The sequence below is a fragment of the Hippoglossus hippoglossus genome, chromosome 6, assembly GCF_009819705.1.
Source record: "Hippoglossus hippoglossus isolate fHipHip1 chromosome 6, fHipHip1.pri, whole genome shotgun sequence".
Lineage (NCBI taxonomy): Eukaryota > Metazoa > Chordata > Actinopteri > Pleuronectiformes > Pleuronectidae > Hippoglossus > Hippoglossus hippoglossus.
In genome coordinates, this window is record NC_047156.1 from 16,975,269 (window position 1) to 16,987,060 (window position 11,792).

Below are 11,792 nucleotides of genomic sequence, written 5' to 3' on the forward strand. Positions count from 1 at the left end.
TAAAGATGGATGACGTGACGGCACTTCAAAAGTGAGGCCAAAACGTCTTGATCACCCCCTGTTGGCTGGCTGCACTATAGGTTATAAACCACACCTTCTCCTTCTCCATGTTGCTATATAGGACATGGACCAAACTAGACCAAAGTACATGTTTACAGTTTTCTCAAATATGGTTTCTGTCGTTTTCTGTAGTTTTCATCACACTAATGTACTCAATGTTAATCTGCTCATTCTTCTCGTTTTAAACAGTTATTTGATGCTATAAAATTGGGTAAAATGTTACAATTGACAGCTGAGACCGACTCGCATTTGGTTGAGCCCGTGTATCAGCCGGACCTTGATACTGCTTCACACCATGATCACTACTACGCAGACTCTTAAAGCAAGTGACGCCGAAAGCGTAGAATGTTTCATTTTTGTTCAACAAGAGAAAGAAGAGATGCATCAACCATTTTTACGTACAGTTTGTGGCGTTGACGCAGATGCAAGTTGTTGGAATGACCGAAAGGAGCAATAGCTCCATGAGTACGAGTTCCCTGTGCGTGCGTTGGAGGGATTGGCTGGATTAGTTGGCGTCTGTAAGCGGAACAGCTTTGGGAGCATGCTGCGGAGGAGCTAATGAATGGGCCGGCAGGGCAGAACCCCTGCCAGCCTCAGCTGTCAGTGAACATGCCTGCAGAGACGACTGAGTTCAGGGAGAGGTCTGCTACAATACGGCCGTCCAGCTCTTCAATATCTCATGCACTCACACGCTGACACATACAAAATTCATGGGAGTTTATGACTCCAGCTTGTAATATAATGAAGTTCAGGAGTTGCTCCATTGTTTTGTGAAGGAAAGCACTGAAAGTTTGTTGGCACCCTGTTGTGTTTGTGTGCTTTGTTTTATGTCTTTCTTATAAATGCAATGGGCTTTGGCAGCTCACGGAACAGTTTGGTGGTAAAATTGATAAGAGATAAGCCAAGACATGAAGGCAGCTCATTCTTTGGTTATGAAAAGTCCTTCCAGAACCTTATCAGCAAATGGCCTTTTTTCCTGGGATCTTGAATCAGGACAAGATTTAAAAAGTGCGTGCTGTTCTCACAAATGTTTTGTTTTCTACTCCAAACTCCAAAATAATACTGAAGAGAAAATGTAGTCAATTTGATTCAGCTTCAACAGTCCAACACTGGCACCTTTTAGACTGGAGTCCCTTTTTGAACCCTTTCATAAACCCTCATGGATTATTTTATTATTAACACCATTAAACCTATTCATTCATGGTAACAATCAAGCCACCAGTCATGTGGCAGCAAAGAAATGAATACCATCATTCAGAAAGTGGTCGAGAGCTCCAGTTCATGTTCACAGCGAACATCAAGGGAAAAATGCGATCTGTGTGACTTTTACTGTGGCGAGATTGTTGGCGCCAGATTGGCAGGTTTAAGTATTTCTGCAACTGCTGACCTCCTGAGATTTGTACGCACTGCAACGCGGTTTACTGAGAATAGTTTTTAAAAAATCCATCCAGGGAGAAGCTGCTCTGCAGACAGAAATGCTTAACAGATAAAACAGTTCAGAGGAGAATGGCCAGATGGGTTGGAGCTGACAGGAAGGCTACAGAGACTCAGATAATCACTTTTTACAACTGTGGTGTGCAGAGAAGAATCTGAAAGCAGCTTGAGGCAGAAGATCATGTCAGGTTCCACTTCCATCAGCCAAGAACAGAAATCCCCTCCACTGGTTGAAGATCTGAACAACGTACCCTGGTCTTAATGCCTCAATGTCACAAGGGAAGGTGTCATGAAAGTGACAATTACTACAGTGACCTCCTCAGTTATCAGATGTGAATCCAGCATAACCTCTGTGATGTAGTAGAACTTGAGACTGGCAGCATGTGAATGTGCAGCTGACAAATCTGCAGGAATGAAGTGATGTATTCATGTCAACATGCAGCAGAATCTTAAAGGAAAGTTTGCAAAACCTTGTGGAATCTGTGACATGAAGAATGGAGGTTGTTTTGAGGGGAAGCCATACACAGCATTAGCATGGTTTTCCCAATTAAGTGCTCAGAAAGCTTAATTTTTCATCCCTGAAGTATTTGGATTTTATTGTGCTATCTAGGATTTCCATTCACCAATCCATTTCACATGGTGACTTCCTGCAGTTGATTCTATTGTTTGGTCAGATTTTGTGGAAGGTTTGAAGATGTATTACTGTTATTATATTATAGAATGATGTAAGACAACATCTAAATTCAAAGACAGTAGATAAAATAATACAACATAATTTAAAAGCAATGGTAAAAGACAGGTATACAAGAATTAATTAAAGTTAAGTAAAAGGCCATTTGGTAAAAGTCAGCTTTGAGAAAGGATTTAAAAACAGACAGTGAAGTTTCAAGTCTGAGCTCCTCAGTAAACCTCGTCCAGAGACTGTTCATAAAAACAGAAAATGTTCCCAATTAAATTTCATGTGTGTCCCATTTATCTGCTTAAAATTGTGTTCACCATCACTTACTTTGCTTTTGGCTTTTTTCACAGTGCAAGAATAAACACAGGATCCCATATTTAAACGAATGGTTGAGCAGGAAGTTCTCGATGATAAGCGTGTCCTGTGAGCCGAGAGCGCACACATTATGTACAATAATTCAGTTGCCTGTGAGTCATAGTGCCAGACAGTTGAATGGACTTACAAGTTCCCACAGTTCTGTCGACAAAACTCAAGTCATTCATTTCAGACCATGTTGCTGTGACAAGGTTGGAGCCCATGGTACAAACAGGAAGTCGGACAAATCAGCTTTCTTCAATAATCATCGTTGTGCAGTAAGGAGATGGGAACATGTTTGCAACGTACTAAGTTTGATGTGCTGCTGTTAATTGTCTCCTGTTTGCAGCTATATTTGTTATAAGTTTTCATTGTTTAGGTTCAGATTTTCATTCGTGGCTCTAGTAGCAGAATAGTTTTCCATGCTTCACATCCTTTCTGTTCAGAATATGCATTATTTCTCTCATATCGTACATCGGTGCAACGCTTCTTTTCACGCTCTGTTTTAGCGACTGGCCCACCTTTGAAAAACCTCAGTCTGTCGTGATTGGTCAGCGGCCCATCTCTTTTGTGATTGGTCAGCTGCTTGGTCAAGTGCATGTTGGGAATGTAACACCAGCTCAATTCATGATCGGTTGTAAACACAGCAGCAGCCACGGTAACAAACAGCTTTACAAACAAAACTGGACCCAATTGTTTTGGCCCAAGCTGCCACATTGTCATCTGGCCCACATACCACGTGGAATGATGACACTTGGGCGCTCCGCCCCTGTTTGCCAGATATGGGCCACGAGTAAGCCATAGCAATACCACGTCAACCAAAGGTGCCAAAAGTGGTTCAAATTTGTCTTGTTCTATTTGGGTCAGAATTCACCATTGACCACATTGGCCACTTCACTAGAAGACCAGAAGTGTAGCATCCCTGCCCACATCTGTTTCTATCTGAGGAGCAGAATGTCTCACAGGGAAATATTTGAATTTTGTGTCAAGCTCTTATATTTCATATGTAACAATATAATTGTGTCCTTAAAAACATGTTAATCAGTGATGTAAACACTTTAACAAAAACAAGCCACACACACAAAAGGCATTTCAAGCACAGTGTTTCCTATAGGAGAGAAGGACTCCCTTTGCCATGGACTCAGTCAGTTTCAGACCTTTTACATGAATTGAAAAGCAACATGACACCAAAACATTACATGTGCACTTTAAATAGACATCTCGTCAATTGTTGAGCACTAGCATGAAGAACATTGTTTTGATAGCATAGGTGTTGCTCTAGTCCAAAATCTAGCAACATGCTTTATTTTGTGCATTCTTACTATTAAATTTACTGTAAATGTTTCTAAGCAATATGAATGACTTGATGGTGCCCCAGCAATAGCCATTAAAAACGACACCTTATGTCATCATTTCACAGGTTTATAGTTTTTACATGTCACAACCTCAATGTGAATACCGTCAGTTTGACTTTCCTATGACCCTGCAGCTGGATTGGGCGTCCACATTTCTTCTTCGTCTTCATCTGTCTTTGGCGGATCATGTTTCGAGTGTTTCCCACAAGTGATGATTTGCAGGATGTTTTGAACTAAACAATAGCACGAATACTTCCTGATCTGTGAAGCAAAACTCTGGGAAACTCCCCTGAGGTGATGTCTGTTTGCTCAAACCCAGTGAGGTGGATGAGCTTCTCCCCTTCATCTCCTCTTCGGCCATGAGTCATGTGTGACACTGCAGCTAGACACGTGTTGTCCACTGGTTCTTGTAGTCCAACCACTCCAACCTGAACCTTCCATCGTCTCTGCCTGCTCTCACTCGGTCCTGAATCCTCCCTTTTTGCTTTGGCTACATGTGCCGCTGTCTCAGTGAAGAATGAAGGCATTACATAAAAAACAAAAAGGTATGAGCTGCTGCTCTAAATCCTGGACTGGACTTGTTTGTCTTTACCGTCTCACATGTCTCACAGAGACAGAAACACTGTGGAGTGAGTAGAACCTGAATGGTTCAGTGTGGGGTATTGTTGTATATGCTGATGAATGAGCGATGTATATGAGCAGTGGTTATCAGAAAAGTAATGTCCTGGCAACAGTTTTGTTTTCTTCATCATTTAATGAAATCTAAATCTTTAGTTGAGGTTTTTATTTTATTTTTTTTAACTCTGGCTCAGTCATCCAAGCCTCTTGGCAACTTCATTATTTTTCATTAACATCATCTATCTTTGCAAAATCAAAGAAATTGCGTTACACCAACATGGCAGTTCAGTGTGACAACAGTCCATATAAGGGATTCATGCAGGGACCTGAACCAATGAGCACACGATGCGTGCCGGCAAAAATAGGGACAGAGGCAGATCAGCTGTGAGATGATTTGTAAACTCATTTTGAGTTGATGTCACTTTCATTGGGTTTCCGTCTTGTTTCTGATTCATCTGCTTCAGCACGAAGCTCTAATGGTCTTTTTATTGAGTGGCCTCGCCGTCTCCGTGTTTCTCTTTGAAGTCTATTTGAAATACCACAGGTCTGTGTTGTGACACGACTCTCCATCCTGAGCTTTATCACCGTGTATGTTTCATTCTGACTCTTTATTCGTCTATTCAAAGCCTTTTGCACAAACATATTTTGACAGCTTTGGAAACTTCCTTTATCGCAGACGTGCGGAGTGGAGAAACGGTCAATAATCTGTCCTTAAGTGGCGCTGACTGTTGACCCCTCCTGTCAACACAAGGACAGGATCCCGTCTAAACACCTTCCAGCTGGGGACGCCAGTCAGTCCTCAGCGGTGGTCTCAGGTTAGAGAGCAGATGATCCCTCTCTTCAGTCTGTCTCCGATTTTATTGGTCTCAAGGTTTTTTTTTTTTGTCCTCAGCATGGAACAGTTTGATCAAAAACAGTTTGAAGGAACCAGGGCTACAGTGTTTGGTCACAATTTATTACAGAACGTTTAAAAAAGGAGAAAACCCTTCACATCTAAAAGCTTCTGTGAAAGGATTAATGAAGGATAATAATGAATAATAAAGGTTCATCTTTTAACAGGAGCCTCTCGGTGTGTGGATTTTCTCCTTCTTGAAAATGCTGCTATATTCTGTTAATCCAGCACCTATCAAGTTCTTTTAGTGGATGTGTGTGTTGTTACCATAGTTTTTGGTTTACACAAGTTATTACAGAACAGCACCATGTTTAATCTCAGTTTATCAGATGATTCTAGTGTTGATTGAGGATGTTAAGGGTTGTTAAGGTTTAAAAGATCAGAAGGCCAAAGCAGAGGAATTCAACCATCCTTGTGCCGTCAAAACTTCTGAGATACTTTTTGTGTACTTTATACTTTTGGGACTTTGATTTATGGAGTCAGAAACACCTTCTGTTTGGACCTTTTTTTTGTATAATTGGATTCGTCTTTCTTTATACTTTGAGTTCTTCGTTTTATTTTGAAGCCACTTTCCTTGTGTCTCTCTTACTTTCCTGTCTTTGTCCGATGTTCCCGCTCATAGGATGGTCTGCTCTGGTCCTAATGTGTTTCACCTGTGTTCAGTTTCCTCCTCTGCTAGTTTGCTGGGTCCACTATGGTCTTTGTTACGTAAATGTCTTTATCCACCCATGTGCACTCGGGAATGCACGGACACGTCATACTCAGGTACAACGGTTCAGTATGGTCAACCCCTCATCAACAGTCTCGTTGGTGTTAATAATGTAACTGATCTATTTAGGATGTTTAAGCTCTGCACAGAAATACAAATCTAGCAATATGTGGTAGTTGCATATTTTGCTTAATAACCATTTATTGATAAAGCGTGTGTTTATTGTGTCATTTCCATTGTCTAGTCCCAAAGAACCAAATGGTTTCTCCATCAGTGCGAACAATCAAACAGACTCCCAGTTGACATCACACAAATACCACAAGAGGAGCCTCTGAGGGGGGAAGTCAGAGTGTCGATGTTACATAAGTTGTCATCACAGTTGACCTGCATGCAGCGGAACGGCTTCCATTAATGAGTTAACGTCGGGCTCTGTCATTGTGCTCGGCCCACGACTCATTCACTGCTGTTTGAACATTCGGCCTCTGCCACGATGTCGCATGGCCCTTTGGCCATTTACTGAGCAGCACGCTTCCTCTCCACTCTCCCATCCGACTGTGCAGCTGTACAATAGTAGCAGCTTTTATTTATAGATGTTGGTATTTTATCAGATCCACAGTGTGTCATCAGCACTTGAGGAGAAACAGCAACAACGGGGAGAGAAAGAGAGAATATAATTGGGGCATTTTGTGTTTTCATATTTCAGCTCAACGTTATTTCTTTGTTTGAATGTGCTGTTAAATTACATCATATATCACATCTTCTTGTTGTTGGTTTTTCATGCTTGTTTTCTGAATCTGGTTGGAAGAAGTGGAGATCTGGTTGGATTCGATTCTGCAGAGATAAAGCTGTAGATAACCTCCAGCTGGTGAATATCATACAATAAATAATTACTGGTATAAACAGTTAACCAATGATGCTCCACTTCCTTACTATAGCATTAATAAGCAACGCAGAAGCTTTGTCCCAATTCAGGGGCTGCATCCTACAAAGGAGGCTGTCTATGTGGCCCATCAAGCCCACCCGTCGGATCCTTTGTTTTTGAAGGATGCATTACAGGACTCATTTGAAGGAGCATTTGAAATGGGAAGGATGCAGTCCCTGTATGTGTGTGTTCCTGTACTTATATCTTTGTGAGGACCATTTTGACCAGTCCTTACTTTTTTAATGGGCTGTTTGAGGGTTAAGACTTGGTTTTGGGGTTAGGGTTAGAATGAGCTTAGGGTTGGGGTTAGGGAATGTATTATGTCAATGAGTGTGTGTGTATGTGTGTGCGCACGAGAAACGGGCACTTTCTATATTGTGACATTGTGTTTTAATCGTGGCAGGTTAACGGGCTTTACGAGCAGCTTTACGAGGGTCAAGGCCAATGGATGGGATATGTCGTGATGACAGATGCAGAAATAAATGGTCAGGGCGTTTTTTCTGTGTTCTGAACTCAGGCCCTGGGGAGAACCAATTAGTGAAGGCACATTAGCCATGCCCAGCGTCAGCTCCTCTTCGAGCTCATGTGAGACAGAATAAGTCTGTCTCAATCCTTTAGGTGCAATGCCATAACATATTTCCTATGCATATGTCTCAGGAGGATGGATGTTGTGTGTGACCGAGGTCACCATATGGGAATAATGTCATGCCTCTTTTCTGCCTTTTAACCAATCCCTCCTGTCGGAAGGCTTGAGATCATCCTCAGCGTCAGATAACATCAGAACTCCTTTCTGTGGACATATGAGAGAGAGAGAGAGCAGTGGAGTGCAAGATAACGTCAAAAGAAATTACTCACAAGACGTCAGGTCAACCACGTTGAAGGAGCAGTATGGCTCCCACATTGACGGTATCTCCGTCATCGCCGTGATTGGTTGTCAGAGCAGTGTAATCGGGGCTCGCTGGTTGTGTTGAGTTTATTAGACCCCTTTTATTCTCATGATTAAACACATTTGTCCTTGAATATGATTGGTCTGCTACCTCTCCTCTTATCCTCCCATCTCTAAGCCCTTCAGAGATTTATCTGCATTGCCCTCTATCTTTCTTTACAGCTTCTCACGATCTTCATCTCTCGCCCCCTTCATTATCCTCTCATGATATTGTGCATTAGGCTCTGACAGATACGACTCTGTTTCTACATTGATGAACGTCCATCAGTTCCATTTGGATATGGCAGGCCTGCCAACAGGAAATGGCTCATGAATATGTATGAGGCAGGAGTGGCATGCGTTGCTCAGTTGCTGCAAACCAGCATGTTTGTCCTGTTACCCACCAGCATGCCATGAATGCACTGCAATATTGACACATTGCTGTCACATACACAATAGACAATGTAAATGGTGCAGTGTATGGGAATGGTCATGCGATATATGCGAAGTGTGGATGGAGATGATTTTAGTTTCAAATTGAAAACATGTGAAGTAGCTAAAGCTGTTTGCTGTGTTCTTGTAACAAATCATAATTTACCACCAAATTTGAATCAGTTCATCCTTTAGTCCAAATGAACGTTTGTGCCAATATTTCAGGAATCCCCTCCAGGCATTCCTTAGAAAACATTTTCGCGAGGCATAATGAGCACTGGACCAAAATTACTTCCTACTTTATAGCAGGGATTTTAAAAACGTAAAAAAAAGATATTTCAGAAGATGCTATCTGTCGGGAGACTCGATCAGAATGTAAAATCAGTTGGAGAAAAACAAACTACACTCAGCTTTTGTGCTTCGTGCAAGTTAAAGTGTTGAGCAGAGCCTATTAGATGTGGCTGACTCCTAAGGTTAGTGTTTAGCTGTCTGCTCAGGTCAGATTACTTAATGCAGTGGTGACCGTTCTCTCTCCTCACTCTCACACACACACACACACACACACACACACACACACACACACACACACACACACACACAGTGAAGGGGGGCATGTCACGCTAACTCTGGCATGGATGCTTTCATCTCAGGGCCAGCCCACCTCTCTGAATGGGCTCCCTGACACCAGCTGCATTGCCTGATATGGAAATAACTTGTGACTGTAAAAGTGTTAGTGTGTGCGTGAGTGGACGCTTGTGTCTTAAACTATTAAACGAGCCTCGTGTCCCAAAAATAAAAAGTCTTGTCTGTAGAGCACTTTTATAGGTGGGATCATGAAGCCTGAGACGAAGCGAGCGAGGCTCTGTTGCCGAGTCGTCTAAATCTTTCCAAGAACGAGTGGGAGGGTTTGGTGTTTGTCAGTATTAGCGGTGTTTGCACACAGGTAACATCTTACCCGACCATTAGCTTTAGAACTTTCTTTTTTTTGTTGGACGTCACCACTTGACAGCTGCATCCTCCAGATAATAATCACGAAAGCTCAGCTGGTCTCATGTTGAAGAAGTTTCCTTGAACGCAACATCAGACGATATCTAATCTCTGATGACAAAGCTGTAAATTCTGAGCACTCTTTTACTTTCAGCTGACACACTGCTGATGCGAGTCCAACGTGGAGCTTTTTAATGCACTCTCAAACCGACTCTTCAATGTTGTTCTTACTCTTCTCTCTAAATCTGTTTTCCAGGACTATATGTCATGTTTGCTAGTTGTTATTGGTCCCACGTGTGGTAAATCACAGTCGGGGAAACTATGGTTTAGTGTGCGGAAAATATAATTTTTTGGGCTTGTATAAATACCTGAGTAGGATTTATGTTGGCTAAATGTCAGATTTGTTTTGCTCAGTGCTTCGTCATACGCTAATCAGATGCAGATTCCATTTCAAAATGCAATCAACGACATCAAACCGGCTCATTTGAATGGATGTGATTCAGAACACCACAGATTAACACTATCTCAGAGTTGCTCCTTCGCTGTCCAGATGTTCTAACCCTAACCCCACAATGAGATACATGACATCCGCACATAGCAGCTGTGGCCAAAGGCATGATGACAAGCTGCCTCCCGCTCTCAGAGAGACTCAAGGAGGACAGTGATGATAAGGGCTGAACACAGAGCGCTGCAATGTGTCTTTGTGCTCCGGTCGGGGGATGACACGTGGAGCGGGGCCTCTGCAGCCTCCTGCCTCTCAGGGATCCTTTGGCCTGTGTATAATTGATGAGCGGAGTGAATAAGAGATGAGTTTGTGACTGTCAACCAGCCTGATGGGGATGGACAGAGCTCAAGTTTGGCTCTCCTCATCTGGCTGATGATGACAATGATGGTGATGATGGTGATGATGCCCGTGCTGCTTCCACGGCAGTGTCCTGGAAGCAGCCCGGGTCGTGCATCACCACTATATCACCGCTGCCTCTTCTGGATGGCAACACAGAGACAAAGGGATGTGCCAGGGAAAAAAAAGAAAAGGGAGCCAAGGAGAGGGTAGAGCGAGGCAACGGCGGGGCTGCTGTGCTGGGGAGATGAAGAGAGCAAGAATGGAAGATGTGTAAAAGGAGGGCAGAGGATGGGAGTGGGGGAGGGGAAAGCTGCAACTGCTAGCGAGTAGAGGAAATCACTTTATGTAAGAACTGTCCGTAGTCAGTTGCTCTGGACGTTTCCCAGAGTTAAACCTGCCAGCCACCTAGTAAAATATCAGAATGTCCGAGTGAACCCATGTGAGAAAGAAGGACAATTTCCAGAAAATTCACAATGAGTCAGAGGGCGTGTTGATGACATTTCTAACATGTGAAGGATGCAAAACTGGAAGGATACAAATATCTTGAGATGAAAAAGAGGCGCCAAACAAAGATGTCAGTCTCAGACTGTGTCCCAATTCAGGGGCTGCCTCCCTCAGAGGATGTGGTCTACATGGCTCACGACAAGAAGGTTTCAACGTGTACATGTGCCCTGTTAGCTGTTGGGTGGAATTAAGGGCTGATAGGTAAATTAAATACTATATTCCATTATCCCCTTTCAGAACATTTGTTTCTGGGGCCCAAATCCATCCGTTTGAGTCTTTCGTTGCCCGGGATGTTGTTTACTTAGTCTTTACAAAGGGGCTGCTTAGTTGTGCGTCTGTGACATAATTGGTCTTTAAATGCAGCCTCTTAAGGATGCGACCTTTGAATTGAGACACAGCTTCAATGTGCCAAAAACAAAAACACTGTGCTATGTCCTGTCCTGCCTCCTGCGTGTTCTGGAAATGTTCTTTGTTGTTGTGAACGGGTCTGACCCGCATACTCCCCTGCTGCGTTCTTCATATGGTAAAAAGGCAAACTGTAGCAAATGTCCAGCCCCAATTTTCCAGACATTTCCCATTTTACTCTTTTACTTTTAGCTGACACGGAAAGAGGGAATCAGTTGGAGAACAAATACGTCATTAAAGTGAAAAAGTTTCCAATCATGTATTTGAGCAGCTGGAAATGATTTGGCAACGTTGGTAGTAGCATCATTGTAGCATCTGCCTGCTGCAATAAATCTTTGGTAAACGCAGAAGTGTTATATGAGATTTTCTCACCTTCAGTATCTTTCTTCCTTCATGATTACCACATATTCCGTCTTGTATTTCGCGCTGAGTAAACAGAGGCAGTTTGTGTAGAAAATGTGTTGGACTGGTATGTCTGAAGGTTGGGTCTCCTCTCATGAATATTAGGGATACTATCATGGCGAGGTCAGCTCGAGTCACCAGGACTGGGTTCGCCATGAGCCTTTAAAACCCCTGGTGTGATTGGATAGTTATTACACTGGGAGATGAGCTGTCCCTGCTCGTATGGTTCCAGTACAGCGGAGGGGTCAGGACCTTTCACAGTGCCTCTGT